Source organism: Thalassophryne amazonica, chromosome 9, assembly GCF_902500255.1.
Source record: "Thalassophryne amazonica chromosome 9, fThaAma1.1, whole genome shotgun sequence".
Classification (NCBI taxonomy): domain Eukaryota; kingdom Metazoa; phylum Chordata; class Actinopteri; order Batrachoidiformes; family Batrachoididae; genus Thalassophryne; species Thalassophryne amazonica.
Window position 1 is genome coordinate 11,513,483 of NC_047111.1, and position 26,985 is coordinate 11,540,467.

The window sequence follows — 26,985 nt, forward strand, 5'->3', positions numbered from 1 at the left end:
CTCAAGAAAACCAACCCAATCATGAAGCATGGGGGTGGAAACATCATACTCTGGGGGTGCTCTTCTGCAAAGGGGACAGGACGACTGCACCGTATTGGAGGGAGGATGGATGGGGTCATGTACTGCGAGACTTTGGCAAACAACCTCCTTCCCTCAGTCAGAACATTGAAGATGGGTCATGGCTGGGTCTTCCAGCATGACAATGACCCCAAACACACAGGCAGGGCAACTAAGGAGGGGCTCCGTAAGAAACATTTCAAGGTCCTGGAGTGGCCTGGCCAGTCTCCAGACCTGAACTCAATAGAAAATCTTTGGAGGGAGCTGAAACTCCAAACCTGAAAGATCTAGAGAAGATCTGTATGGAGGAGTGGACCAAAATCCCTGCTGCAGTGTGTGCAAACTTGGTCAAGAACTACAGGAACCGTTTGACCTCTGTAATTGCAAACAAAGGCTACTGTACCAAATATTAACATTGATTTTCACAGGTGTTCAAATACTTATTTGCAGCAGTAACATACAAATAAAGTATTAAAAAAAATCATACATTGTGATTTCCAGATTTTTTTTTTTTTAGATTATGTCTCTCACAGTGGACATGCACCTAAGATGAAAATTTCAGACCCCTCCATGATTTCTAAGTGGGAGAACTTGCAAAATCGCAGGGTGTTCAAATCCTTAGTTTCCTCACTGTATTTAACACATACTTCCAAAAATACACTTTTTTTTTCACTTTTGTGTTGTATTTGGAGATGAAGTAAGATGGAACAGCAACCACTGATTTGTGGACATTTTTATCATCACAATAGTCATCATAATAATTATGATGATGATGATTCGGGTATTGAATAAATGTTCAACATTTACAGACAGAAGGAATGGACACCGAGTCTGATTCCAACTGTTTCCTCAAACCTTCCAGTGATTCAAGCTGCATGGAATGGAATGGAAATTAAAATCGTTTTAACAAATATTCAAACACCATCATGTGTTACCCGTCTTCAGATGGTACAAGACTCTGCTGTCTGTCTTTTAATTGGTACACGTAAATACGAGCACATTTCCTCTGTTTTAGCCTCACTCCGCTGGCTGCCCAAACCGTTTCGGATTCATTTTAAAATTCTTTTATTTTTAAATCCTTGAGTGCACCCCCCCACCTGTCTGACCTTATACCTGCTCTCTCAGGTCAGTGGATCAGCTAGTCCTGCGTGTGCCGAAAACTAAGCGGAAGCTTAGCGGGGATCGAACATTCGCTGCTGCGGCTCCAAAATGATGTATCGACCTGCCTCAGCAGATTAGACGGACCTCATCTGTCTGCTTTTAAATCTCTAAAGAAACCATCTCTTTTCCTTGACCTTTGACATTTGAGACGTTGACTTCAGCCTTTAATTTGATTTTATCATATGGTTGTTATTTTTATTCATGTTTTATGGCTTTTAATTATTTTAGTTGTATTTTGTTTTCACTTTCATCTGAACTATGTCCTTTATGGGGATTTTTGTTCGCTGTACAGCACGTTGGTCCACTTTCGTTGTTTTTAAATGCTTAATAAATACAGTTGGTTGTTTGGATGTATGATGAAACATCACAAAAGTAAATATGAAAATAGCAGACCATCCGTTCCAAATGAAGAAAAAGCAGCCAAGTCCTAGTAAATATAACAGTGATGAAAGCTTTCCAGAAATTCTCAGAAATACGGCTTTTTTACTTACGTGGTAAACGTTTCTAAGTTATTTTTGACAACATATGTCAGAATCCATTCATGTTCCATGCCACAACAGTTTGTGGCGGTAATGTATGTGTTGGTTTGCAAGTCAACAATAAAATCCAATGAAGGGGTTACTTTTTTGTTTGGGTTGGGATGTTTATTAAATCGTATTTTGGGGACTGTGCGGTGGTTCTCCTTTTAATGTTGTGGACATTAAAAGTTGTGAGCTCTGTATTTTTCCATTAATCATATATTAAGTGGCTCTATTGGTTGAAGCTATCGAAGCTGCTAACAATGCTAATGCTGCTAGCATACAGGCAAGAGTTTAACTCTCAGGAAAACAAACAGTGAGGAAAGAAGTTGTTTTTATTTGATTATCACTTGCATTATGCATAATAAAATAAATGTTGGCATTAATGTACTTTTTATAATATTTAAGTTGGGGTCTAGACAGATAAGCAGTGATTTTCCTAGAGCCCTCCCCTCTTTTTTTATACATGAAATGAAAAGTGAATAAATGAATTTAGTACCTTTCAATATAACCAATATTTATAATTTTAAAAAGAAATGGGCAAAAGCCAAAGAAGAGAGATGAACGCAGGCAGTAACTGGGGTTATTGTGAGGAAAACGACTGGAAACCCCAACATCTGTACATAAGATGGACAAGAATTTGAAAAGAAAGATTATCAGTAGCGCCAAAGCTCCTACCAAAACTAAGAAACTCAGAAATGAGTGAAGGTTTAACAATCTGATGCATTAATGTGCTGTAGATACTTCTATTGTTCCATTTGAATTGATATTGAGAATTATTATTTTTGAGTTCTTTGAATTGTCATTTCCTTTATTGTGTATGTTTCTGAGCCACAATGTATGCAGCTGACAGGTACCGGCAGGCCAAGCGTGCCGCAGCCCGTGCGGTCGCAGAGGCAAAAACTCGGGTCTGGGAGGAGTTCGGGGAGGCCATGGAGAAGGACTATCGGTCGGCCTCGAAGAGATTCTGGCAAACCGTCCGACGCCTCAGGAGGCGGAAGCAGCTCTCCACCAGCACTGTTTATGGTGCGGGTGGGGAGCTGTTGACCCTGACTGGGGATGTTGTTGGGTGGTGGAAGGAATACTTCGAGGATCTCCTCAATCCCATCGTCACGTCTTCTGAAGAGGAAGCAGAGACTGGGGACTCAGAGGCGGACTCATCCATTACCCAGGCCGAAGTCACCGAGGTGGTCAGAAAGCTCCTCGGTGGCAAGGCTCCTGGGGTGGATGAAATCTGTCCTGAGTACCTTAAGTCTCTGGATGTTGTGGGACTGTCTTGGCTGACACGCCTCTGCAACATCACGTGGCGATTGGGAACAGTGCCTCTGGATTGGCAGACCGGGGTGGTGGTCCCTCTGTTTAAGAAGGGGGACCGGAGGGTGTGTTCCAGCTATAGGGGGATCACACTCCTCAGCCTCCCCGGTAAGGTCTATTCCAGAGTACTGGAAAGGAGAATTCGACCGATGGTCGAACCTCGGATTCAGGAGGAGCAGTGTGGTTTTCGTCCTGATCGCGGCACACTGGACCAGCTCTACACGCTTCATTGGGTGCTCGAGGGTTCGTTGGAGTTCACCCAACCAGTCCACATGTGTTTTGTGGATCTGGAGAAGGCGTTCGACCGTGTCCCTCGGGGCACCCTGTGGGGGGTGCTCCGGGAGTACGGGGTCCAGGGTCCTTTGCTAAGGGCTATCCGGTCCCTGTACGACTGCAGCAGGAGCTTGGTTCGCATTGCCGGTAGTAAGTCAAACCTGTTTCCAGTGCACGTTGGCCTCTGCCAGGGCTGCCCATTGTCACTGGTTCTGTTCATTATTTTTATGGACAGAATTTCTAGGCGCAGCCAGGGTGTAGAGGGGTCTGGTTTTGGAACCACAGAATTTCGTCTCTGCTGTTTGCGGACGATGTGGTTCTGTTGGCTTCGTCAAATCAGGACCTTCAGCGTGCACTGGGGTGGTTTGCAGCCGAGTGTGAACTGTCCGGGATGAAAATCAGCACCTCCTAATCCGAGGCCATGGTTCTTGTTCGGGATCTTGTTCATGAGTGAGGGACGGATGGAGCGTGAGATCGATAGACGGATCGGTGCAGTATCTGCAGTGATGCGGTTGCTGTATCGGACCGTCGTGGGTTGAGTAGGGGGGCAAAGCTCTCGATTTACCCATCGATCTACGTTCCGATCCTCACCTATGGTCATGAGATTTGGCTCATGACCGAAAGAACGAGATCGTGAGTACAAGCGGCCGAGATGAGTTTCCTCCGCAGGGTGGCTGGGTGCTCCCTTAGAGATAGGGTGAGGAGCTCAGTGACTCGGGAGGAGCTCGGAGTCGAGCTGCTGCTCCTCCACGTCGAAAGGAGTCAGTTGAGGTGGCTCGGGCATCTTTTCCGGATGCCCCCTGGACGCCTCGCTGGAGAGGTGTTCCGGGCACGTCCCATTGGAAGGAGGCCCCTGGGAAGACCCAGGACATGCTGGAGGGACTACATCTCTCGGCTGGCTTGGGAATGCCTTGGGGTTCCCCCGGAGCAGCCGGGGGAGATGTGTGTGGATCGGGAGGTCTGGGCGGCTTTGCTTGAGCTGCTGCCCCCGCGACCCGACTCCGGATAAAGCGGAAGAAAGTGGATGGATGGATGGATGGGCTGGTAGCACAATACTAGTTGTGTGAAAAGACAGACGTGTAAAAGATTGTATTTTTTTTTTTATTTGGTGGGTAAATAGACCTGAAAATGCACCAGGCCCTCTTTCATCACTGATCTAAACATATTCTCTTCACTTCCACATATCTGGAGAGAATCTGGCATAGAATAAGAATCATAGTGATTTGGGCATGTTTTTCTCGGTGCAAACTGTGTATCAGTGTGGTTATCTGTGAGTTTAAGGCAACGAGCCTCAAATGTGCGTTCCTGTGAAGGGGGTGCTTTTCACAGCAGGGGGGCTGAATTTGGTACAACACCGGCCTGCTGGTCGCATTCTGAGCCACTGGGCGGTGCTAGAAGCTAAAGCCCAAGTCTCACCAGATAATGAACGGTGAAAATGTAGCATGTTTTTTTTTTTTTGTACGAAAGGTATTCAACTATAGTGGGAAAATAGTGGCTCTGAGAGGCTCTTAGAGGCAGAATATTCGGCTAACGACGCGCATCTCTGAGCGTGGCGCTAATTTCAAGAAGTTCAAAATTTAGCAACAACAGCGTGGGGCAGTTTGTGTACGAGATACTATGAGGAAAAACGAGGATTTTAGACGCATGTTTGTGGTGAGGACGAGCCTATTAAAAGCCCATTATTCGAGCACCTGGCAGCTATGAGGTCAGGACAGGCTATTTTGGCTCCGCCCTCTTGAGCACAATCCCACCTGCTTTGTGCGCTGGACGCTGTATATAAAATAATTATTTTGTAGCGGATTAATCATTTTCTGTCAGAGCTTGGATGCTGAAAACACCTCTAATCACTTCTGGAATCACAGAGAACAGTTTCATCTGGACCCTTTTTGTTCCTCTCTCTCTCTCTCTCCTGCTTCATGAGGTGGAGAACATATTTTGGAACAACTTAAAAGGTAACTATTTTTATTTTTATTTTAATAGCTTGGTAAAACAGTTGCATGTTCATTCCTTCCTTATAAGCTGCCATAAAAGTGTGTTTATGATGGATGTAACATCTTGTTAATGGATCAGATGAGGAGTGCACTGGCGCAATGACTCGCACTCAAGAAGAGCATTCACGCAAAATGCCAGCTCACAAAAGAGTGATTTTGCAGTCAATAACGGACAGACACAAAGTTAAAAGTTGGATCATGGTGTCAAATGTGTGTTTAAGGCCGCGGAAGAAATAAAGACAGCGAGGATCGCAGAGGCGACTGTCCAGGAACGCAGAACAAATGCTCCCAGAACAGCGATTTTGCAGACATTAATGGACAGACACAAAGTTAAAAGTTGGATCATGGTGTCAAAATGAGGAAGAAATAAAGCCAGCAAGAGGAAGCACAACTGTCAACACAACTGTCAGGCAACTGTCCAGGAACCCGTGGTTCGGTTCTAGCTGTTCTGGTGCATTTAATGGCTGTGGAACATGGATGAACAGCAGCCTGGCGCACGGATGTACACACTTGCCGGACTGTACTGGAGCATCCATTTTTGGACTGCGTTTAAATAATTTGACATCTTGTCACATTTGAATAATAAGTAATGCAATAAAGACATGCACATCTAAAACACGTAAAAACGTTTGCAAGACCATAAAAAAATTATACCAAAGATAGAGATCGAATGATTCGCACAGCCACAGCGCTCCGATACAGAAAATTCTTTATTCAATGAAAACGTAATGTTTCCGATAAATAAAGCTTTTTCTGTATCGGAGCTCTGTGACTGTGCGAGTCATTCGGTCTCTGCATTTGAATAATGAGACATGCATGTGTGTCAGCGATTATTTGAAGAATGATCCATGTTTTAATCTGTCACGTATCCACTGTGAAGAAGCCTCTATGTGCCTCTCTGTACCTCACATGTGCCTCTAGTGAGCCACGAGCAACCTGTCATTTGAGCCTGTCCAGCCACGAGTGGCTCGTGTCGCTGCTTATGATCCACGTCAAACCATATATGATCCATGTAGTGCCATGATAAGGTGACGTTGGTGCACGTTCAGGCAGCCACACTTGGTCCCTTTAAAGTGTGGGTTTTCAATTCACAGTATCCATTCAAGATGTCACATTTTTTAAACGCAGTCCAAAAAAAAAGACACTGCCCTGAGTGAGTGCGTGCTCCTACGCCAGGGGATACAAATTCTGATGGGGATAACTACTTTGGGAATACACTGGCTGGTGTGCGCATCCATGTGCCAGGCTACTGTTCACCTGTGTTCCAGAGTCATTAAATGCAGCAGTTCTGTGCGTTCACCCAGCTCTCTGTGACCACAAAAAAAGACACCACAGTGAGATGGCCACTTTAATTATATACACCCACTGCCGCAACTGTGTGGATCACTTCCAAAAATATATATACTAGCTGGGGTACCCGGCGCTGCCCGGGTTAACCTGTTTTAGACATAAGCCAAATGCCAGTCATTTTAATCAAAACAATTGCCCAACATTTGTTTTTATAATGCTGATGTCTTACAAATATAATATTTAATGGGCTAAAGTTTGTCCAGCAGAACTGTAAGAGGTGGACTCCCCAAACTAAGTGGAAATACTTGGTTAAAAGACACATTTGAAGTCCTTCATGCAGACTTTGTTTTTCAAAGGAATTTCTAACAAAATTACACACAAAAGGTAGGTAACAGTAAATGTGAATATCAGTGAATCAGAATTGAGGTAGTGGTGTATTTCACTGTTTTTACGTAGCAGTTTTACAAACATAAACTGAATGTATTCAGACAAGAAGGCAAACTGGGTTGTACAGGACAGTCAGGTGCTTAACAGTTGAGAACATAAAGTAGCTGTAGAAAGGGAGTAAATGAACAGAGATGGACAACACATATACAGGGCTGGAAATTTGAATCTACCTGGTCATACCCACAGCCTAAGCATGGTGGTGTTTTGCTGAGTGTGCTGTAGAAAGGGAGTAAATAAACAGAGATGGCCAACACACATACAGGACTGGAAATTTGAATCTGCCTGGTCATACCCACAGTCTGCTATTTTGGCGGTAATTTTCAGTTCAACTTTTAAAAAAAATGGTACCAGTTTGTTCCCCATGTCATGAGGATTCAGAATACGAGGTCTGTCAGAAAAGTATCGGACCTTTTTATTTTTTTCAAAAACCATATGGATTTGAATCACTTGTGATTGCATCAGCCAAGCTTGAACCTTCGTGCGCATGCGTGAGTTTTTTCATGCCTGTCGGTTGTGTCATTCGCCTGTGAGCAGGCTTTGTGTGAGCAGTGGTCCACCCCTCTCGTCGGATTTTTATTGCGAATAAATGTCTGAACGATTTGGAGCTTTGCTGCATCAATTTTTTCCAGAAACTGTGAGAGACCTCCAGGTGGACACCATTCGGAAAATTCTGTTGGCTTCCAGGGATGATTTTATGGGGATTACACAGACTAAGGAGTGCTCCAGCCGGTTTAAAGACCGCCCACAGCTGCTGAGAGCTTGACGCACTCCGAGCGCCGATCGACAGGCTGAATCAACCAGATCATTTCCAACGTGAAGGCTTTGTTGATCCGGGACGTCGTCTGACTTCCACAAAAAAAGGCAGAACGCGTTTACGTCAGCACTTTTTCGGCACTTTCCAGGCACAAAACCACCTCTGTGTTGGTCTCACAGGACGGCTTTGAGATGGCTTTCAGACGGCTGTCGGTGGGTTTTCAGTCGTGTGACTAACCGATGAGCCTGGACATGCCAGAACATGTCCTGTGAGGCTTCATCACGACGTTGCTTTGCGCTATGTGGCTCCACCGCGACGCGCGGAATTCCTCCGCACGTCTGTCTCAGTGTGCCGAAAAAGTGCTGATGTCCACGTCTTCCGCAATTCCTGTGCAAGTGAGAGGACGTCCCGGATAAAACACAGTGTCCAGTTTGGAAATGAATGGCACATTCCACTGTTACAGGAGTTTTTGTCATGGAAAAAGGAGCGGAGAAATTCCACGCGTCGCTGAAACAATGAAAAAAACGACGAGAGGGGTGGACCACTCCTCACTCAAAGCCTGCTCATAGGCGAATGATGCAACCGACAGGCGTGAAAAAACTCACGCATGTGCACGAAGGTTCAAGCTTGGCTGATGCAATCACACATGATTCAAATCCATATGGTTTTTGAAAAAATAATAAGGTCAGATACTTTTCTAATACTTTTCGTGTGTGTGTGTATGTATGTGTGTGTGTGTGTGTGTGTATATATATATAATGTGTATATATATATATATATATATATATATATATATATATATATTATATATATATAAAAGCTTGCTGATGATTACATAAAACTTGTATAAACGTTGATTAAAGAATCATAATTTTTTTTAGAATGGAGTATTTGTCCCAGTGAGCAATTGAGAATTGAAGGGGAGAAAGTGTCAAAGTACTAAAAGAAAGGAAATAAATGAAACAGCTAATCATGGCAGACATAGATTAGGAGGGATGAAGGTTACATTATCGGAGAACAAAAATGAGAAAATGGGAGAATCAGCTCAGTTATTACGCCATATTGTTGACGTTCTAATAAACCGTTTGTGTACGGTCCACATAACGTACGAGTGGTAAGATGGTGGCCAATTTGCTTCAGCGGTTTGTACGGAGTGTGTGGACCAATGAGAGATCCAGGGTTATACAACCCCTGGCAAAAATTATGGAATCACCGGCCTCGGAGGATGTTCATTCAGTTGTTTAATTTTGTAGAAAAAAAGCAGATCACAGACATGACACAAAACTAAAGTCATTTCAAATGGCAACTTTCTGGCTTTAAACACTATAAGAATTCAGGAAAAAACATTGTGGCAGTCAGTAACGGTTACTTTTTAGACCAAGCAGAGGGAAAAAAAATATGGAATCACTCAATTCTGAGGAAAAAATTATGGAATCATGAAAAACAAAAGAACACTCCAACACATCACTAGTATTTTGTTGCACCACCTCTGGCTTTTATAACAGCTTGCAGTCTCTGAGGCATGGACTTAATGAGTGACAAACAGTACTCTTCATCAATCTGGCTCCAACTTTCTCTGATTGCTGTTGCCAGATCTGTTGATGGGATAAGAAAATATATCAACGTAAACGTGTGCATTTATTGATGATGTAATGACAGCCATCTCCCCAATGCCTTTACCTGACATGCAGCCCCATATCATCAGTGACTATGGAAATTTACATGTTCCCTTCAGGCAGTCATCTTTATAAATATCATTGGAACAGCAGCAAACAAAAGTTCCAGCATCATCACCTTGCCCAATGCAGATTCGAGATTCATCACTGAATGTGACTTTCATCCAGTCCACGATTGCTTTTCCTTAGCCTATTGTAACCTTGTTTTTTCTGTTTAGGTGTTAATGATGGCTTTCGTTTAGCTTTTCTGTATGTAAATCCCGTTTCTTACAGTTCTGTCACTGATGTTGACTCCAGTTTCCTCCCATTTGTTCTTCATTTGTTTTGTTATGCATTTTTGATTATTGCTTTAAGTTTTCTGTCTTGACGCATTGATGTCTTCCTTGGTCTACCAGTATGTTTGCCTTTAACATCCTTCCCATGTTGTTTGTATTTGGTCCAGAGTTTAGACACAGCTGACTGTGAACAACCAACATCTTTTGCAACATTGCGTGATGATTTACCCTCTTTTAAGAGTTTGATAATCCTCTCCTTTGTTTCAATTGACATCTCTCGTGTTGGAGCCATGATTCATGTCAGTCCACTTGGTGCAACAGCTCTCCAAGGTGTGATCACTCCTTTTTAGATGCAGACTAACGAGCAGATCTGATTTGATGCAGGTGTTAGTTTTGGGGATGAAAATTTACAGGGTGATTCCATAATTTATTCCTCAGAATTGAGTGAGTCCATATTTTTTCCCTCTGCTTGGTCTAAAAAAGTAACTGTTACTGACTGCCACAATTATTTTTCCTGATTTCTTATAGTGTTTCTTAAAGCCAGAAAGTTGCCATTTGAAATGACTTTAGTTTTGTGTCATGTCTGTGATCTGCTTTTTTTCTACAAAATGAAACAACTGAATGAACAGCCTCCGAGGCCAGTGATTCCCTAATTATTGCCAGGGGTTGTATTCAGATCAGTGGATTCCCCTTGCGTGAGGGGTTCTGGGACGGACACCATGACAGCCAATCAGAGTAGAGAGGCTCAGTGACATCACTGGCTCATCTCTCTCTGGCTGCTAATCCAGGCAACTGTTTGTTGTGATTTGGCGCTATATAAATTGATTTGATTTGTTTTTATTTGATTTGATCAGCCACGGTCAAAGGTAACTTCTGGTCTTTTCAAAAGCTCACGCATGCAGACGGCGTTAAAAAGAAAAGAAATTCCCCTTTAAATCCTCTTGTACAAAATGATATAACCACAAATTGGAAATGCAGTGATCCTTTTGTTTCCTTTGACTTCTTTTTCATTGCAGATTTTATTCCACCTGCCCATTGATATTTGAGAAAGGCCCATCATATAGAGTAAATGGCCCATTACCTCAGGCACTGACAGATCATGAGCCCAGACCACACTTTGGAAATATGATTCACTGATTTCAGATGGGTTTTTGTTTTGTTTTTTTCCCCCACATTTCATTTCCTATGTTGAAGATTCTTGAGAATTGAAAGTTCATTTCTCTTTGAAAGGATGTTATTGGATTTTTATGTGATGTTAACATCATATAAACAGCATAAGATGGTCTTAAAGTGACATTGATAATGGCATTGTGATATTTTCTGAGGCAGCATATTGTTCAGCAAATCTTCTTCCATAGCGGTAGTGATAATATTGATGATGAATGCATTTTTAACAACTCAAACTCCTTCAGTATTGGGGGGCCTAGACAATGGTTTAAACTCTGCCTGCTGTAGCTTTCAAATTGTTTACATTCCTGAACAGGTTTACGTGTCTTCCTTTCCAGGTGTGTTGTCAAGGGCAGCAAACGACTGATGATGCTTTTGTGAGAGCGGGTGGGGCTACCTGGCCCTAACAGGAAAGGAGGAGGAGTTGCACCAACCGTCAGCCCCTCCCCTTCCTGCCTGTGACACGCCAAACGGAAGGACCCAACAAAGGGTGTGGCTGTCCCCTCCCTCTTTTTCCTCCCCCTCCCGTCCTCCCCTTTGACTCCTTGTACTCTCCCTGTCCGCGCTTTACTTCGCTCCCCTGTTAGCCCCGCCCCCTTTCACCATGCTGTGATCCTGCTGCTGGTGGAGAGCCTGAGGACGCAGACTCTGGAAGGCGACTCTGCTCAGTCAGGGGACTTTTACCTGGTGAGGCCACACCCACATTTAGCTAGCTAAATTACAACTCTGTGACATTAGCGCAGTTGTTAAAGGACGATAGCAGACATTTTAAAGGTTTGAGCCCAATGTGGAAACATTCCCAACTCAGGATGATATCGAGAACCGGTTCCTTTTGGGTTTCATTAAGAAATGATTCGATCAATAGCCTTTTTGCTTAACGATTCCCTTATCGGTCCTTCAGAGTTCCCGTTGTTTTTGGGGGTGTTTGTTGGGAAAATGATCATTTCTTTATATACAATTATAGACTTTTAATTTCGGTGTACCTGTGATTATGCGGACCTGGTCTGGATGAGGTTCCTGACCAGGTCCGCATAATCATGGGTACACGGAAATCAAAAGTCTATAACTGTTTTATTATATGGTAAACAAGAAAATTGGGAGTTTGTCAAATATACTAAAACTGAAAAATCAATCTCAACACCAACGGGTCCAAAATACTTCATGAGCACAATCTCTAAAGCCCCTTTCACACCGGGCTGCCTCGAGCGTCCTGTGGTGTCATGACGACGCAGGAATATCTGCATCAGGTGCGCGCTGCAGACAGTCCGAGGCACTCTCGCATTTCTCTTCTAGTTTATATTTGTTCTTTTGCTGAGCTGCAGGTCTGTGCTCTGAGTTCTGTTATAGTTTATCTTTCCTACTTTGACCACGAGATACACGTGCCCACGCGCGTGAACGAACCGTCTGTCTCTGGCAATCAGTCTGTGAGCAGGACTTATGTCCTTTCTTTAACACAGTGATGAGAGAGTTTGCGGAAAGCGAGGAGCGCAGGCAGCCTTTTTTTTTTCTTTTAATTGTTCACATGTGCGCGCACGAACAAATCGTCTGTGAATGGACTGGAGATGTCCGGACTTTTTACTGAACGTTGACATGTCCTGTCTCTGGCAATCAGTCTGTGAGCAGGACTTTTATCGACTGTATTTAAACACATTTGTGAGAGAAGGCCGAGTAGCTGCTGCAGCCAGCAGTGTTTTTTTTTTTTCTTTTCTTTTTTTTCTTAGTTTTTACTGCATTATGTACACGGCGTCGTCATGACGACGCACGACGCAACTCAAAGCGGCCAAAGTAGGCGTTGTATCGCATTATCTGATTGCTCGTTATTGATAGAAGGCGTCACTCGATTGGCTAGCGCAACGCTGCACGCGAGATGTACTCGGCTCCACCAGCGGTCAACTCGGCATGTGGTACAGCTCAGAAAGTGGCGAATGGGCCAATCAGAAGTTGGCAAAATCACATACCATATAATAACATTGATTACAGACCTTGCAGCGGGTCTGTAATCAACCGTTTCTGCAGCTCGGCTTTGCTTTGAACCTTAAACCAATGAAGCAGTGCTTCGATCTCCTGCTTTGTTAGTTCTTTGTTTTATTTTGCTTTATCTTAATTTTTCACGAATAAATGAGACGTCCTGCGCTGACGTGCAGCAGCCGGCTGAGCTCAGCTCAGAGGTACAGAGAGACATTCATGCCAAAATGTCTGAAAGGAAATTTGTTGACAAAAACTACAGATTTTATTTATTTTTAATTTATGTCCAGAGATCAAGGATCCAGTGACCAATTTAAAATGTTGTTGACATAGAAAACCTGTAAAGCCTACTTTTAGTACACAGAAAATTCACAAGAGGAATCGATAAAGGAATCGGATCAATAAGCGGAATCGATAATGGCATCGATATCAATAAAATCTTATCAATACCCATCCATATTCCCAACCCATTAAAAAGAAAAACATCTGACCTTCAGTTTGTTGTAAAATTATGCTTAGATCTGTGAGGATCCACTGGTGCCACCCACCACTGCATCCACCACATTAGAAAACTGGTCCATCCCCAACTCTCAAAAGTAACCAGCAGCCAGGTGGATATGTGAGCATGTTCTTGACCTTTTCCAGCCACTGGGGTCCTCAGCACTATTCAGTGAGACACCTGTGTGCTGGCTCATGGCCACAGAAACTCACCACATGGCTTGAGTGGTGTCTGATGTTCTCTCAGAGACATGAGAGTTTTCCATAGATCTGTGGAAGTCCAACTTTTTTTTTGACTTCTTGTCCATTTCTGAGATCGGAGTCAATCCATTGAGAAAAATAGGGTGTGTGTGCAAGGGGCCATGATCCATCCATGCTTGTTAAACTGTTCCTCATATGCTCAGTAACCGAAACTCCAAGCTAAAACACGCAACGTGTACTTTTTCTACAACAGCAAACTTTCAGCCACTCAGAATCTCGGGAATATCGAAAGTCATTGAAAGTACCCAGATGTGGACATTTTGACTTTCTGCAAGTTTTGGTCTGTCAAGCTGCATCTTCAACGTGACTAAACTTATCGAGAGAGAGGATGAAGGCCGCCTTAAAGACATCAATGTTGTTGTAAAAAATAGATTTAAGTGGACATGTTTGGAGCGGGAGGTGGACGTGCACAAAGGCAAGACTGTGTATTTGTTCGCAAGGTTGAGCTCCCCGGTAAAGCCCTGTGCACGCTGTGTTTGGATTTCATCAACAAAACCTTTGAAGAACACTGCAAGATGAAGAAACATGTTATAAAGTTAATATCTAACGGACTAATCTGCTGGGGTCCAGAAGAGGCTCAGCGAGCCCCAAAGCCCACAGAAATCGTACCGCTCAGCGAGCCAACATCCAGTGCTCAGGTGTCTCCAGTAATTCTATTCATGCAATTGAAATGTGTTTACATTCACTGAAATTTTTAAGTGTGGTGTAGTTACTGTGCACATACTGAAGTACAATTCAGTGCTGCAAAACCTCCATTTGGATACAGATTTTCATCAACATTTGTTTCCATGTTCTGTTTATTTTGTCATAAAACTGCTAACTGAAAGGAAATATACATACAGGTGCTGGTCATATAATTAGAATATCATGAGAAGGTTGATTTATTTCAGTAATTCCATTCAAAAAGTGAAACTTTGTATATCATGTGACATGGATTAATTCATCCCATTTGTGTTGCATTACATTTAGAGTGCAAATTTGGTACCATTGCACTCTGCGCGCACACACACACACACACGTGCGCCACACGTGCTCATGCACACACATGTACGCACGCCCACACATGCACGTGCACGCGCACACACAACGTGTGCACGCATACACAAAACAAATCCACTGTGCTGTCTGGAGGCTGTCAGCAGGAAGTTAGAATGAAAAGCTGGACTGATTTCTCACGTGATCCCCCCGCTGTACTGAGGATGTACACAGTCTTTTTTTTTTTTTTTGTAGTACACACGCGCTGACCTGGTTGCATGTCTGCACGTGGGGGATCAACAGCATGATTTGATTGAGCAAACTGACGCTGCTAATTCTTTTAACACACACACAATCCACTCCACTGTAAGCCGTCTGGATGCATGAAGAACTTTTCAGATGAAAAGCTGATGCGATTTTTGGCTGGACTGAGGAACTACACAATTTATTTAATGGAGGTCCAAAGTCAGTGCACAGCATCACTGGACTACACGTCACAGTTTGGACTTTAGCAGCAGTGGAACACCAAAATGTAAGTCCCTTTTCTGTTGTTTATAAATTAATAAAATATCAAATGACAAGGATCTGTTTTAGCCATTATATAAAACAAATAATGAATGTTTTTACATTCTTTCAATGGAACGAATATTTAATTCGGTGAAACTCAGCTTTGCCTCGTTGAATGGTTTGTTCCAGCTTTCACCTCATGAAATATTCGTACCATTGAACTCATAAACATTCATTATTTATATAAAAGGTTGAATGCTGAAGACACCTGGTGTCAGACTCTAATCAGCTGATTAACTCCAAACACCTGCAAAGGCCTTTAACTGGTCTCTCAGTCTTGTTCTGTAGGCGACACAATCATGGGGAAGACTGCTGACTTGACGCCTTGCCTGGGCTAAAGACAAAAAGGACTCTGGACTGCTGCTCAGTGCTCCAAAGTTATGTTCTCTGATCAAAGTACATTTTGCATTTCCTTTGGAAATCAAGGTCCCAGAGTCTGGAGGAAGAGAGGAGAGGCACAGAATCCACGTTGCTTGAGGTCCAGTGTAAAGTTTCCACAGTCAGTGATGGTTTGGGGCCATGTCATCTGCTGGTGTTGGGCCACTGTGTTTTCTGAGGTCCAAGGTCAACGCAGCCGTCTACCAGGAAGTTGTAGAGCACTTCATGCTTCCTGCTGCTGACCAACTTCATGGAGATGCAGATTTCATTTTCCAACAGGACTTGGCACTTGCACACAGTACCAAAGCTACCAGTACCTGGTTTAAGGACCATGGTATCCCTGTTCTTGATTGGCCAGCAAACTCACCTGACCTTTAACCCCACAGAAAATCTATGGGGTATTGTGAAGAGGAAGATGCCACACGCCAGACCCAACGATGCAGAAGAGCTGAAGACCACTATCAGAGCAACTTGGGCTCTCATACCACCTGAGCAGTGCCACAGACTGATTGACTCCATGCCACACCACAGTGCTGCAGGAATTCAGGCAAAAGGAGCCCCGACTACGTATTGAGTGCTGGACATGCTCATACTGTTCATGTTCATACTTTTCAGATGGCCAACATTTCTAAAAATCTTCTGAGATACTGAATTTGGGGTTTTCATTAGTTGTCAGTTATAATAATAATCAAAATTAAAAGAAATAAACATTTAAAATATATCAGTCTGTGTGGAATGAATGTATACATTATACAAGTTTCACTTTTTGAGTGGAATTACTTTAATAAATCAGCTTTTCATGATATTCTAATTATATGACCAGCACCTGTGTGTGAGTGTATGTGTGTATATATATATATATATATATATATAGCATGTGGAGATTAATCAATATATACAAACGGGTGCGATGCGAGTATTGATTTATACAGTGTGCATTGATTCAATTAACAGGTGAAATCATAATGCATCTGTCGCTGTGTGCTTGCATCAAGTTTTTTTTTTTCTGGGGGACATTGAATGCACCATCACTTCTTCATGTTTTGTTTTGAACATGGACGGAAGCCAGAAAAGATATTTCTACCACAACGAGAACAGCTGCAAGCAGTTGGAAGAGATTTTTGATGCACCTAAAGCATTTAAATCAGGCGTTTGCAGATGCTTTGGCTTTTTAAAAAAAAGGTGGGAAACTTGACTTGTGAACCGAGTTCCAGCAAAACTGGTAAACTATCTCAAAGTACTTTTGCCAAAGCTCTGTCAGTGAGTGACTCACTTTGTCACTCTCAGTGAGTCACTCACTGAGAGTGACAAAGTGACTTTATCTTACTGTTCACTCTTTAAGTCCTGACAGTGTGATGCAAAGGGTTCCAAATGAGGGAACTGATTTCTGTTCCATAATGTTGAATCTGGTAAATTTGCTGCTTATGAGGAGTAAAACAAATCTTCTGCCTCTAGTTGACTCAGATGACGACGAATACCACAGTACCACACTGAATTGCAGCTTAAATTTTTGGTATAATTTCTTTGCATCATGGTGAATCGCATCATATCGCATTGTGAGGAATTAAATTGCCATTAAATGCATATCAAATCCCATCGAATCAGGAACTGGCTGAATCGTATTGTCGTGTATATTTATTGTACCGCTGGTAGTGTATTGAGATGTGTATCGAATCTTTGTCGATGAGAGATTCACATGCTTTTACACATATCTACTGTGGTGTGTAACGGCAGCCAGCATCCTTATTGTTGTTACAGTGCTGCCACCTGCTGCATCAGTCTGTTATAGCAGCACTCTCCATGACTCTCCATGAGTCCAGTGTTTTTAAAGTATTTAAAAAAATTAACACTTCCCCTCTGACTTGACCTTATGGCTAAAATACGTCCAACAGAAACTTCCTTCAGTTTTTACTCTTTAACAGATGACAAAATATATTTTGCCTGTATGTTGAAATCATCCTGCATCAGTTTTATTTTTTTATTGTGGTACAGCTGGTGCTCAGGCTCTCTCTCTCTCTTTCTCTCTGTGTTTTTATTTTTTATGATACTATGCTGTTTGTGTCTGTGGGGTTTTCCTGCTGACTGACATCAGTAGTCGGGCTGCAAACTCACATTCTATGAATTAGGCCAAAGGGACTTGCTTTGTATCAAGTGCTGTTATAAAACACACAATGAATCCTTGTCAGCTGATGTCCACAGTGTGTGTTTAAAAACTTTCAGCGGAGATCAGCGGGAGAAATTTGTTTAAAATATTTTCTGCAGCTGATGGTTCATTCTGGGTCTCTGAAAGCTCAGGTGTCAATGTAGCACAAGAAGCTCAACCAGGGGCGGTTCTACACTGAATTACTCCCCAGACAAGACTCCCTCTGAGCACCCCCCCCCCCAAAAAAAGCTTCAATTTTGTACAAACAGCCAGTTTTTAAAAATTATTTTAATCATATTTTAGAACTGCCCCTGAAATTGCAATTGAAATTGACATCAAGACAGCAGGCTAGAATATTACCGTAAAACAAAATATCCATAAATGGCAAATTTGAATAAACACGCCCTCACATGCTAAATGTCCGTCATTAGATGTTTCATTAATCTGTCTTTCAGGGAGGAACAATTAGCTCTTTTATTAATGTTCATATTTGTCTCAATATTTAGATGTTTGTAAATATTAGGCTAAATATGTAAATATTTAGCATTAACTAATCTGCTAAAGTTTTAGGTTTGACAGAAATTTGATAATGTAGTGTTTGCCTTTTTTCCTCCCTAATTTATGTTCTTCATCTATAGATCAAAAGAAAATCTAAACTGAAATGTTACCAGCATTCCCATGCCAATGACATTTTCAATTTTTTTTATATAGTACCAAATTACAACAAAGTTGCTACAAGGTGCTTCACACAGTAAGGTCTAACCTTACCAACCCCCAGAGCAGGAACACAGGTGGCAGTGGTAAGAAAAAAAAAACTCCCTCTGAGGATGAAACCTCAGACTCAAAGGGGCAACCCTTTGCTTGGCCCATGATACAGGCATAAATTATAGAACAATTCACAAAATGAATATACAGGAAATGTACACAGGACAATATACACAGGTCAGGAGGGTTTCATAAACAGACACCACACCCATCTCTGGATGGAGCTGCACCTCAGGGAAAAAAACAGTCAGGCATCAGAAAGACAACATATACAGTATAATTTGTCAGCATTAATCAACAAAACAAGAAATACTAAGGTGATCGCCGGCCACTAGCCCTAAACTTCACTAAAAGACCCAGAATTTAGATAAAGTTGAGGCCGCGGCACGCTCAGTTTACTAATAAAATGAATTTAAGAGTAAAAAGCATAGTAACATAACTGTACCAGTATGCTAGCCATATGAAAGGGAAAATAAGTGCGTCTGAAGTTTGGACTTGAAAGTCTCCACAGAATCTGACTGTTTTATTAATGCAGGGAGATCGTTCCACAGAACAGGGGCACAATAAGCGAAAGCTCTGTGACCCGCAGATGTACCCGGGCCGGTACATAAGGTTTAATTAGGTCAGCTAAGTAGGGAGGTGCCAGTCTGTGAACAATTTTATAGACTAGTAGCAGAACCTTAAAATCTGATCTCACTGGGACAGGAAGCCAGTGAAGAGACACCAAAATGGGTGTAATGTGGTCAAACTTTCTGCTTCTTGTCAAAAGTCTGGCAGCAGTATTTTGAACCAATTGGAGAGCCCTAATGCCAGACTGTGGTAAACCAGAAAATAGTACAATCTAGAAGAGATAAATGCATGAATCAGGGTCTCAGCATCAGCCATAGACAGGATGGGACAAATCTTCGCTATATTTCGCAGGTGGAAGAAAAGCAGTTCTCATATTTCTAATGTGGAGGTCAAAGGACAACATAGGATCAAAAATTACCCCAAGGTTCCTCACTTTGTCAGTGTGATGTATGACACATGAGCCTAGGCTGATAGTTAACTGGTCAAATTGATGCCGATGTCTCACTGGAGCCAGAACCATCATTTCAGTCTTGTCAGAGTTTAAAAGTAGGAAGTTGCTAGACATCCAGCTACTTACTGATGTAAGGCAATCTTCTAAGGATTTTATGTGAATGAGATTACCAGCAGTTATCAGCATGTATAACTGAGTATCATCAGCATAGCAGTGAAAAGTAATCCCAAAACGCCGCAATATGTGCCCAAGGGGTGCTATATAAAGGGAGAAAAGCAGGGGGCCTAAGACAGACCCCTGTGGAACCCCAGAATTTCATGTCATTGAAGTTAGAGGTAGTGTTACTCTACAAAACACAGTAAGAATGACTGGTCAAGTATGACGTCAGCCATGCAATGGCACTCCCAGTAATCCCAAAATGATTTTCCAGCATATCAAGTAGAATATGATGATCTACAGTATCAAATGCAGCACTGAGATCTAACAGCACCAGAACCGTAGTGGTGTCCGAATCCATTGTAAGCAGATCATCATTCACCACTTTAGTGAGAGCTGTCTCTGTGGAATATTTTCTAAAAGCAGACTGCAGTGGCTCAAAGAGATTATTCTCAGTAAGATAGTCCATGAGCTGCCATGAAACCACTTTTTTTTTCCAGAATTTTAGAGCAAAATGATAGATTTGATCGTCCTATAGTTTTTCAGTACACTAGGGTCAAGATGAGGTTTCTTAAGTAATGGTTTCATCACTGCAGATTTGATGCATTTAGGAACAGGTCCAGAGGTTAAAGAAAGATTAATAATTTCTAGCACAGTTAGCCCAAGAGTGGGCCACAGGTCCTTAAACAGTTTTGTTGATATTGGATCAAATAAACAGGTTGTGCTTTTTGTAGACGTTACAACTTTCATCAGCAATGCCTAGTGAGATACTACATGCGGTGTCCATGAATAAGTGTTTCCACTGTGTCAAACTAAAACTTTGAGTTATTCTTGTTTTTGTTGATCAAATCAGAGTAATAGGTCCACTTTGTAGCCAGTAATGCTACAGATAGCATCACGCCTCACAAGGTGGAATACTTCTAATTTTGAATGACGCCATTTCCGTTCTAGACCTCGAGCCTTATGCTTGAGGTTACGCAAGTAGTCATTGAACCAAGGTGACTGTTTTGGGAGATTGCGGTTTCAATAAAGGTGGCGCAATCATATAGAGTATAGTTTTGAGCGATGAGTTTAAACCAGGGGTTTTCAAAGTGTGGGAGAGTGAGCCCCCCTCAGAACATATGAATAGCTGCCCCCCCCCCCCCCCCCCACCGACACACACATACACCCTTTCAATATCTTCGTGTGTTTCTTTTTATTCTTTTACCCATCTTAAACACATTTTAAAAGTATTTGTGTGTTTTTAAGGAACTGTCTATGCATTTACATATTTTACAGCTTTTGTATACATTTTAAACATGTTTTTAAAGAACTTTCTATTCTGCTATTTATATATTTTGTTATATTTTAAACATTTTAACATCTCTGTGTGTTTTTAAATGTCTTTGGCATAACTAACACATTTTAACATAAATAATAAGGGATGTGTATTGATAAGATTTTATCTATTGATTCTGATTATCGATCCAGTTCCTTTTTCGATTCCCTTATAAATATCTCCCGTGTATTTTCTGTGTACTAAACAGGACTGTGAAAACTCTGCGGATCCACGAAATTCTGCAGATTTCATCATGGGGGGGGAGGGCGTGTTAGTGTTTTACTCTGTAGTCGTGATCGTCACTGAGTTTTTAAAATGTCTATCACAAAGTGTTGTTTTTTTTTTTTTTAACAACATCATGCAAGTTTTATAATTCCGCGGACACTGATCTGTGTGTTACAGATACAAATCAGTATCCTCGGATCCGCAATGTTTAGAGGTGAAAAATCCCTCTCAAAGCCTGGCTGTTGCGACAGTTGTCATAAATTGAGACTGGTTGGTTGCTGCGGCGATGCTATGTGTCTCCTGTGTGAAGCTTAAGCTAAACGTAGCATGTGGACATTGCAAACTTTTAGAGCTCTAAAGTTTTTCAAATAAGACTTGTCAGAATATGTGGCGTTTTTACTATAAGGTGTGTTATTGATATTTTACCCTGATTTTCAAAATATTCTTCAAGCTTTAGCTGTGGTTTTTGAAATACTTTGTCTTTTCAGTCTTCATGAATTTATGCAGTTTAATTGTACTGTGTTAATGCATAATTTGGTTTACAAATTAAAAGGAAAATCATTCCAGGTCCAACTTCCACATCATATTCTGTTATTTCAACATCATCATTGACGGTTCAAATGAAAGGTTGAATACAGGGTCATTTAAATATGCACTAATTTCGAGATTTTAAGGTTGAATACAGGGTCATTTAAATATGCACTAATTATGAGATTTTAAGGTTGAATACAGGGTCATTTAAATATGCACTAATTTTGAAATTTTAAGTTCCAGGAGATGTTGAAAATGTATCATTAGGTAAAAAAATTAAGTTGGTTTCTGGGATCTCACAGGGCCTGAGACCCTGGTTCCTGGGGGCCTGTGCCCCCCAGACCCCCTGCAAATTTTCCTTGGATTTCACAATTTTCATTTCACAGCCCTGACTAAAAGTTGGCTTTACATGTTTTCTGTGTCAACATTTTTTTTTCTTTCTATAATATTTTTATTGGCGTTTTAGCACCATAAAATACAGCATTTTACATTCACATAACATATATAGCAAAAAACCAGATTACTGTATTTATGACATAGAGATATAAAACAATCAACCAAACAAACAACAACAAAAAAATGCTTCTCCTTTTTAAAGAAATGGTAATCTGCACAACTTGAAATATGCAAATGCATTGCATAAAAATGTTAAAAGAAAAAAAAAAAATCCAGGACAGAGATTTTACATTTTGGGAACCGCATTCTCCGCTCTAATCATTCATTTGGTCATCAGTTAAATCTAAATCCTTAACATAATTAATAAAAGGCATCCATATGTTCTCAAGTCTGTGGTTTACCCTTTAATATGTAAGTTACTCTTTCCAGTGGAAGGTTTGATAAGATCTGCCTCATCCATTGGACGGTACTTGGTCTATTATTGTTTTTCCATAACATTGCAACACGTTTTTTTAGTGTATAGGAAGCTCAGGTTTATGAATGCTCTGTCATTCTTACTGTAATTCTGTGTTTCAGGATAAATGCCCAACAGAAAAATTTTTGGATCAAGTACAATTTGTTTTGAAATTATCTTCTCAATTATAATTCTTACTACTTCCCAAAACGTTTTTATTTTCCTACATTCCCAAATACAGTGTAAGTGTGCCTCTAGCTTCCATACATTTTGTACAAATATCCAGTATATTTTTGTTGTATCGGTTAACATCTACTGGAGTTACATAAGTGCGCATTATCCATTTGTACTGTACTAGTTTAAGGCGTGCATTCTTCATCCGAAATCCTTAGTTGCAAATCCTCTTTCCAAGCATTCAACTTGTACTTAGAGTTTTCTGGGGAGTTAGACACCAATAACTTGATATGATACCTCTTCTCAAGCTGTCCTTTATCATCATTTCTTCAAGAGATGTATGTATGGGTCTACTAAGAAAACTATTTTGGTTTACTCTAACAGAGTTTCTAAGCTGGAGGCACTTGTTGTTGAAATGTTTTTTTATTGATATCATATTTAATCCTCAGCTCATCAAAAGACATCATAATATCTGAGTTTGTCATATATAAATCTTGATCATTTTAAGTCCCTTAGAATTCCATAATTTAAATGTTGCATCTGCTCTTCCTGGAACAAAAAACTGATTGCCCCATACTGACTATATTGTGATAGTGAGCATAGTTCTTTCAAGTATTTTTTCACATCATACAATATTTTTATTGTGTTTTACAATTGGATTTTTAGCTTGTTTCTGTAAATTTTTTACGGTGTCTGAGTATATGTATAAGGGAAGAGGCAATTTTAAACCGTGAGATTCCATTTCAGTCCAATGGGAGATAATTTTTTGAGAAATAGAACATGGCTGTTCTCAGCTGCACGGCCCAGTAGTACCACTTTAACCCCCCCGATCAAATGGTAAATAAAGTAAAGACAGCCGAAGCCTTGACCTCCTTTTGTGAGAAAAAGTCTATAGGAGGCGGCAGAGGGACATTTTGGAATAAATAGAGGAATTTTGGTATTATATTCATTTTTAAAATATTAATTCTGCTAATTATAGATATCGGTAGTGACATCTATCAATTGACTCATTAGTTTCTTTTAGTAAAGGTTCATAGTTAGCATTAACAGCATGTTCTAACCTAGGCAAAATCTGTACTCCCAGATATTTCAACTGTTCTACAACATTAAACTGAGTTACCTCAGAGGTTGGGCTCCTTCTTTCATTTGCATTGAGCAGTAATATAAAGGATTTGGTGTTATTCACTCTGTATCCTGAAATGTCTCCAAATATTTTTATAAGCTGTAACAGGGCTGTATCAATTGTCTGATATAAATTTGACATAAATAAAATTACATTATCAGCATACAAAGATATTCTATGCTCTGTCGGTCCTACTGTAATTCCACAGAATTCTGGATGTGAACGTACACTTATTGCAAATGGTTCAATTGCCAATGTAAACAATAAGAGCGAGAGCGGGCAACCCTGTCGGCATCCTTTACTGATTTTTGTAGGTTTCGAAATATTTCTATTTGTTGGGATTTGTGCTGTGGAATTTTTATATATTACGAGTACCTGAACCCATTTTATGAAATTATCCCCACACCTAAATTTTTCTAAGACTTTGAAAAGATAAGGCCATTCCACCCTATCAAAAGCCTTTTCAGCATCTAATGATAAAAGTGCTGAATCAGCTGTTTCTTTATTCTTATGAATAATATTTAGCACCCTTCTTACATTATGGAATCCTTGCCTTCCCATTATGAAACCATTTTGATCCCTGTCAATGATAATTGGCAATTTAATTTGTAAACATTTTGCTAAGAGTTTACAGATTATCTTCAGGTCAGAATTTAACAAACTTATAGGTCTCATATTCTCACATTTGTTAGAAGGTTTGCCTGGTTTTGGTAGTAAAGTAATTAAAGTACTATTCATAGAAGGTGGGAGATTTTCCTTTTGAAATGCTTCTAAAAACATTTCCAGAAGTGGCATTAATAATTTCTTTTTTTTATATAGATCAGTTGGAAGGCCATCTGGTCCCGCTCTTTTCCCTGATTCATATTATCAGTAGCTTGCCCAATTTCTTATTTTGTAATTTCTAGCTCCACATCTTCTTTGTGTTCATTTGGAATGCATGGTGTAGATAATTTGTCGAGAAATGTGTTGAGGTTTTGTAAGTCGATTTTAATTTTTGTATCATATAATTTTTTATAATATTCTCTGAAAGCATTATTAATTTCTGTAGGATCCACAACAACATGACCATTAGATATAATTGTTGTGATTGTTTTAGTTTCTAATTGTTTAATTTGCCATGCTAATAGTTTGCCCGATTTATCACCTTGCTCATAGAAAGATTCTTTTAGACTTAAGAGACTACAAGCTGCTCTAAAGGCTGATAGTTTCTCATATTCAGCTCTCATGATCAACAAATCACTTTCCATTCTTGGGTTACTTCCCTCATAAACCTTTTCCTGAAGGGTTTTTATTTTTTTTTCCCAATCGGACCCTCTCCTCGCTTGCCTTTTTTGATTTTGAGCCTGTATAACTAATATGTCCTCTAAGGAAAGCTTTAAAAGCTTCCCACTTTATACATGCTTATGTTTGTGTAGTATTAATCTCAAAAAACTCATCAATCTGTTATAATCCTATATATTTTACAAATTCCTCATCTTTTAACCATTTATGTTGAAAGTACCATCTATGTGGCTCTTTCATCAATTTTTTTATCCACGTACTCTAAACAACATGGTGCATGGTCAGAAATCACAATGTTATAAAAACAGTTATTCATTTTGGACCGCAAGCCTGAGGAAATTAAAAAGTAATCAATTCAGGAGTATGTCTGAAATACACTAGAGTAGCAAGAAAAGGCTCTTTCTTGTGGTTTTAATTCTCTCCATATATCCTGTAGACTTAAATCTTTCATAAGCTGATGAATAATTGTTCTGCATCTGTTGTGTGATGGATATTGTCCTGTGGATCTATCTATACTTGGATTAACTGTACAGTTAAAATCTCCTCCTATTATATATTGTCCCGCAAATGTTGAAAGGGTAAGAATAAGATCTTCAAAAATTTTGCATCGTCTATGTTGGGTCCATATAAATTTACCAAATTTAGATTTTCTGATAAAGAAGAACCTTGGACTATCAAAAATCTTCCCCTTTTATCTTTGATTACATTTTTTGCCTGAAATGGGACTGTATTATGTATGAGTCATAACTCCTCTGGCACGAGATGAAAATGGTGCTGTAAATACATGACCCTGCCACCTCCTCCTCATTCTCCTATCCTCCTCATTTAAGAGACGAGTTTCTTGTAGGAAAACAATATTGGAATTTAAATATTTAATTCTGTTCATGACTTGTTTAATTTTTTAAAGCTTTTGCAGACCTCTGCAGTTCCATGAAATAAAATTAAGATTTACTCCTACAGACATCTTTAACGTAAACTCGTAGATTACCTTGTAATGTAGAAATAAACATAATGAGAAGCTTAACAAACCTGGATGTCTGAACCCACATCCAACACACTGAACATGAACAACTCCCCTTCTCCCACTCTCGTGAGACCCCCCCAAAAAACATTCTGTCTCCCGCTAAGGCTGGTGACAGTTCCACACTAAGTGAGGAACAGTCAGTCCACTCTCTAGCTTTCATTGGTCGGACACTCTCTGCTGCTGTTCCTATTGTGACATCAGTTATTTCTCATTTACAACATATACAACCAGCTTGCTCCAAGTTTGAGCTGCACAGTGAAATTCCTGAGTACTTAGTACCACATGTTCTACACTACTAAAGCAAAGCAAAAAAAAAGGTACTTTATGAACTCAATGTGTTAGTGTGAATGCTTTCCCCCCCCTTTTTTTCTTTTTTTCTCCCCTCCCTTCCTTGCACAGATAATCCTGTGTACCTGAACATAAGTGTGTGTACTAGATATATTTTGGCTAGCGTGAAAAATTATAGCCACAGCTTAAAACATGATATGCAGTGTTTCAGATGTGTGGGCTTATAATGTTATCATATACCTGAAAGCGCATCCAAACTATCAGTAAAATATGTTCTAAATGTTTGCTGAGATGATGTTATAGTTGTCATAGGCAGTATTTTCGCACACTGTTCCAAATCAAATAAACTAATGTTGCCTCTCCATATTTAGTTCCCCCACTGAGTTACCGTTTTAGTCTTTTGTGTTTAAGTCCCGTCTGTGTCCTTCTGGATCCTCTGGAAAAACTCCTGAGCTTCGGCCGGTGTTTTTAAGGTGTAAGTGCGCTCTTTATGTGTTACCAACAGTTTTGCTGGGTGAA

The 26,985-nt window shown here is 40.6% G+C and overlaps 1 protein-coding gene across 1 annotated transcript in view; it reads left to right on the forward strand.

The window, feature by feature from the left end:
• fam53c (family with sequence similarity 53 member C) overlaps positions 1 to 26,985 on the forward strand; it is a 66,490-nt gene that overhangs the window by 6,561 nt on the left and 32,944 nt on the right. The window contains exon 2 of the mRNA XM_034177573.1: positions 11,262 to 11,610. The gene's annotated coding sequence lies outside the window, so the exon portion shown is untranslated. The remainder of the gene's footprint in view (positions 1 to 11,261; positions 11,611 to 26,985) is intronic.